We start from the raw sequence: 6,253 nt of genomic DNA, 5'->3' as shown, positions 1-6,253 counted from the left end.
GGCATTTGTAGAAGTAATGCCATTAAAAAATGCATGCCGCTAAAAAATGTTTACGTGAAGCAATTCGCAAAAAAAAACGATTATTGGAAAAATAACTCGTGGATTATGCACCATGATAACTCACCGCCGCACAGTTCCACCAATATCCGTGACCTTTTTATCAAGAACGAAACGAATACCATCCAAGAGTCATCAAATTCACCTGATATGGATCCTTGCCGAAAGGAAAACGGAAAAATTCAAGACGACTCTGGTGGCTATACAGGAAATAAAGTTCGAGAAATATTTCGAGAACTGGATCAAACGCTGGCATAAGTGCGTTGCAATTAATGTGGAGATAGGTGAAGATATCAATTTTGAGGAATAGACTTGTATTTTGAATTTTCTGAATACATATATTCCGAACTTTTTGATCAAAGAGGTATGTATACGAGTACATACAAATATACATTTACGTTATAACAAATTAATTGCAACAGTTTAAGCACTTATTTCATATCCACATTTGTGGCATACTACTACGCGGATACGTTTTCCGTATTGCTAAGGTTCAAAAAGGCACAATTGACATCTGCTTGCTTCTAAGTATTTGCCATATTTGTGACCAATGCATGCCCCTAACAAACAATTAACTTTAAATTTTTTTCATCCCTATATTTTGTCTGGTGTATGGCATCATAGCAGCTGGCAATAATATAATACAAACTCAAAACGCAGGGTCCTAGATGACAACTGCGGAAAAAAGAAAAAAGGAGTTGAAAACTAAAAGCAAAGCGAGAGTGCGAAAAATTTGAGCTGTTAGCCCATAGGAAAAACGTGAAATTATTTTACTATAAAAAACTTGGTGGTTTAATGGTTTCAAGACCAGTGTGAATTTCAATAATAAAGCCTACTAACGCCTAATAAAGCCTTGTGATCGAAAAATTAAGCGAGTAGCAAAATCCAGTAACTTCCAATTCTTACCAACAGAAGCATGAAAAGAAGAAACAGGCACATGAAAAGAAAATGTTGATATGCTCGTACAAATAACAATAGCACGGATGTATTTATACAGTGCTGGAAAAAGTAATGGAAACAAAGAGATATTTTTTTTATATTGAAACCAAAACAATAACAGTTGATTTACAAAAAATTATTGTAATATAAATACATTAAGTAACATTTGACTGATAGCCTTTCGATAATTATTATTTAGAAAGAAAATAAGAGCACAATTTATATTTCAGCTTGGAAATAATAATAGGGACAAATAATAATTACATGTTTTTTCGAAGAAAATTTCAAATGTTTAAATTTACATTTCGCAAATTTAGTATTTAGCTGAATCTTCCTTAGCAAGTCTCTAGCTAACGTCTTCGAGGCATAGAGTTGAGCAGGTTAGCGCAAGTTTCCTCCAGTAAAGAGTACCATACTTCCTGATTGTTTGTCCACAAGTCGTGTTTATCTTTTCTATTTCTGCCCACTAATTGATTTCTTTGATCCGAATGCGTTCACCTTGATTTCATCAGACCAAAGAATATTCTTCCAGTTTTGTCGAAAAATATGCCTATGCACGAACTCCACCATTTGGTTTATATTCTTCTTGATCAAAAAAGGTATCCACAAATCGTGCTTTCCGATTTTTTAATTTTTTTAATGGTTTTCTTTCCATCTTCCGAGCAGTGCTTTGCGCGTTCCATTTTGTATAAATACTCTTATTATTACCATATGATTTAATTTTTACTTGAATTTGCCACACAACCTAAAAAACTGATTTTGTCCCTATTACTTTTCTACTTAAAACTAGGTACAACCATTTTCAATAACGCTGTTTCAAAAATATTCTCGGTTTTTTTTAATAAATGAATTGAAATACCGCTCCACAATAAGAAGTTACAGTTTTCCATAAAATGTGACTAATACGGACATAAATATGATACCAAAAAAAAAATTAAGAATAAGTTCCCAAAAGGGGGGGCATGTAAAATTTGCTTTTTGAATCGGCTATAAAAAAAACGAATCACTATTTTTTCAAACTTTTTTTTATTTTGAAGATTGAACATTGTCATTTATGAATGGAAAATAATATCGTTCAATTGACTACCACGACTGGCTTTCCAGTAGGCCATTCGATCAACCCAATTTTTAAGCACACTTTCTATTGTTTGGGCTCCAATTTCATGAATGGCAACTTCGATTTCGTGTTTTAAAGCATCAATCGTCTCTGGAGGGTTCGCATAGCATTTGTCCTTAACGGCTCTCCACAAAAAATAGTCCAACGGGCTTAAATCACAGCTCCGAGACGGCCAATTGATATCGGAATTCCGGCTGATTATTCGGTTTTCAAAAACGGTAGCCAAAAGTTCGAGTGTAACTTTGGCAGTGTGACAAGTTGCACCGTCCTGTTGAAACCAAATGTCGTCCATGTCATCCTCTTCAATTTTTGGAAACAAAACTCGTTGAGCATGTCACGGTAACGCTCGCCATTTACTGTAACCGCGGCTCCTCGCTCATTTTCGAAACAAAAAATTGCCCGATGATGCCGCCAGACCAAAAAGCGCACCAAACAGTGACTCGTTGTGGATGCATTTGCTTCTCTACAGTAGCGTGTGGATTTTCTGAGCCCCAAATCCGACAATTTTGCTTATTGACGTAGCCACCGATGTGAAAATCAGAAAAGAAGAAGAAGAAGACTCACCACTTTGGAAATAGGTTTTCAATATTTCCCAATTTTCTTCAAGCGTATAGCGTCCCATTTCGTAAATGTCACACTTTTAATTAAATTATGAACACACTTGACATGTCATTTGTCTTACCATTCTCAAAAAAATAGGTGGTTGAAAATGCAAACGCTATACGGCCAACCCTGTATTACTTTTTTCAACACTGTACATATATATTAACTGAACTTTCCCAAGATTTTCAAATACAGTAACGAGCAGCTGATAGAGTGCATGAATTGGAGGTGTTGGAAAAGGAAGCCCACGGTCAATCAACTCATGAACTTAGTCGTGACCATAATCATTCGATTTACTCTTCTTCTTCTTAATTGGCGCGATAACCACTTACGCGATTTTGGCCGAGTTTAACAAAGCGCGCCAGTCGCTTCTTTCTCGCGCTAACCGGCGCCAATTGGACACACCAAGTGAAGCCAAGTCCTTCTCCACCTGATCTTTTCAACCCAGACGAGGCCTTCCTCTTCCTCTACTACCACCAGCTGGTACCGCATCGAATACTTTCAGAGCCGGAGCGTTTGTATCCATTCGGACAACATGACTCAACCAACGTAGCCGCTGGATCTTTATTCGTTGCGCTATGTCTATGTCGTCATAAAGCTCATACAGCTCATCGTTCCATCGCCTGCGATATTCGTGCAAAGGTCTAAAAATTTTACGCAGAATCTTTCTCTCAAACACTCTAAGCGTCACTTCGTCGGATGTTGTCAACGTCATCTTGCATAGCCGTATTAGTTTTGTGGGGATACCGAATTCAGACATCGCAGCATACAAGTAACACCTTTTCGTACTGTCGAATGAAGCTTTGAAGTCGACGAAAGGTGGTGTGTGTCGATTCTGTCGATTCATGGGTCTTTTCCAAAATTTGGAGTATTGTGAATATTTGGTCGATGGTAGACTTTCCCGATCTGAAGCCACACTGATAAGGTCCAATCAGTTGATTGATGGTGGGCTTCAGGCTTTCACACAATACGATCGCTAGAACCTTATAGGCGATATTTAGAAGACTAGTCCCGCGGTAATTGGCACAAACTGCAGGATCACTCTTCTTATAGATTGGGCAGAGCACACTTAAATTCCAATCGGCAGGCATGCTTTCATCCGACCATATTTTGCATATTTCGATTCACTATATATATATATTTGGCGCGTACACCATTTTTTTTGGTGTTTGGCCGAGGAGCTCCTATTTGTGGTGTGCGTCTTGATGTTCATACCACAAGAAAAGTCATGTAACGCAAAGTGTCAAACTTTGTACAAAATTATTAAGAATTTCATCAGAACTTTAAATTTTTTGACCAGAATTTTTCTGGATATGCTGTATTATAGCCCATGTTTTTTAGTATAAAATAACACTGACTTTTTGCAAATATTTTTGTTGACGGTGCAAGCTTTTTCATCCATAAACTGGCGCAAAATTAATCATCGAATTTTGTTTTTGAATAATTCTTTTACTAAGTAACTTTTTTTAGTAACGAAAATATTTATTTTGACTTTTATGCATTCCATTGCTTACCCAAGTCCTCAAGTGCCAAATATGATTGACGTACAACGCCATTTGCAAAACCTATAAATCTTTCCATTAGGTGACTGATTGTAAGCTGCCCTGTAAAAAAATTGAGCATGCGCATAATTTGTATGGAAGAAAAGGGCTTCACACCTCAGCAGATAAAATTTGTCAAAAAACAGCCGTATTTTGAAGTGACTTGGAATTTTTCAAATTTTGATTTTTTTTTTTTTCGTCGTGAAAAAATGCACTAGAGAGAAAATTTCAGCATAGGAAATTGTGTGCAAATCAATGCGATTTGTTGGCCACTTCAACTTGCACTTTGCACTTTGCTTTACCAAAATTCAATGGACTATAAAACTAAATACTCGAAATTTATCGAAAAATTTGAGATTAAAAAGTTTGAAATTTTGATCATTTTTTTAGTTTTTAAAAGATTGTACAAAGTATGAAACTTTGAGCTTTTTGTTTTCTGTTGTGGTTTTTGTTGTTTCGTAAAAATATAAAAATATACAAAAATTAAATAAAAAATAAATAAATAGATAAAACTGCTATTATTACGCACGCAGGTGTACAAACTTTATTTCCAAAATCTAGATTATTTTTTCTTCAATTCTCTACATAAATATTATCGTATCAAAGTTCTTCAGTAACGTATTTCAGGCCGAAATTCTAGCGATTAATGTGGTAGCTGTCTTGTTAGGCAGAACTGAGCGCCGATTAAATATCTTGATGGTCAAGAAAAAAACGTCTCTATTTTAGTTGCTTCGATGACAGGTCACTGTCTTCTATGTCGACATGCTCAAAGATTGAACGTACCTCACTTCAGCTATTACAGCTTCAGCTGCAAGAATGAGAAGGAGGAAGAATCTGTCAGATATCTTCTCTGTTACTGTCCCGCGCGGCACGCTACTAGGTTTACATACTTTGACTCAGTTGATTTAGAGACCGACTGCCACTTCTACCTACCTACATACCTAAGGTCTTCATATCCAGTTCAATAAACTTAAAATTCAGTATTCGGTAACTCGTTGAAGAGTCTCCTTCCTTGAAGCCATCCACAAATGCTGCTTGTTCATACAGTGTGTTTTTTTTAGAGGTTAGGTTTTCAAGTTGGCACTACTTTTTTCGTAGATGGTCTTTTTGACAGCTGTCACTTGATTTATGCTCAGTTTGGTTTGCCATTTCATAATGAATAGACTTACACCTGAACAACGTTTGCAAATCGTGCAAATTTATTACGGAAATAATGGTTCGGTTCGCGCGGTTCGAAAATAATGGTTTTTGTTCAGCGATGAAGCTCACTTTTGGTTGAATGGGTATGTCAATAAGCAAAATTGTCGCATTTGGAGTGAACATAATCCACAAGCCATTGCTGAGACGCCGTTACATCCTCAAAAAGTCACTGTTTGGTGTGCTCTATGGGCAGAGGGAATCATTGGTCCATATTTCTTTAAAAATGAAGCCGGCCATAATGTTACAGTCAATGGAGAGCGCTATAGAGCCATGATTAATGACTTTTTCGTGCCTGAATTGGACGATGTGGATGTGGACGACCTTTGGTTTCAACAAGACGGCGCTACATGCCATACAGCCAACGCAACAATCGATTTATTGAAGGAAACTTTTGGTGAGCGCATTATCTCGCGCCGTGGACCTGTGGCGTGGCCTCCAAGATCGTGCGATATAACACCGCTGGACTATTTCTTGTGGGGCTATGTGAAGTCGCTTGTCTACGCAGATAAGCCCGAGACGATTGACGTCTTGGAAGAGAATATTCGGCTTGTTATTGCTGACATACGGCCCCAATTGCTGCAAAAAGTGGTCGACAATTGGGCCTCTAGGCTGGAATTTATTCGAGCCAGCCTCGGCGGTCACTTGCCCGAAATCATTTTTAAAACATAATGGCAAGCCCTTATCTTTATAATAAAGCTAAATTCTTGGCCATAACATTAAATTATATACGTTTTATTTCATCTTGAAAACCTTACCTCTAAAAAAAACACCCTTTATAAAAATTTATAAGAGCACT

This window comes from Anastrepha obliqua, chromosome 3, assembly GCF_027943255.1.
Source record: "Anastrepha obliqua isolate idAnaObli1 chromosome 3, idAnaObli1_1.0, whole genome shotgun sequence".
NCBI classification, from domain to species: Eukaryota; Metazoa; Arthropoda; class Insecta; order Diptera; family Tephritidae; genus Anastrepha; species Anastrepha obliqua.
The sequence above is the reverse complement of the archived record's forward strand: the minus strand, read 5'-3'. Positions refer to the sequence as shown.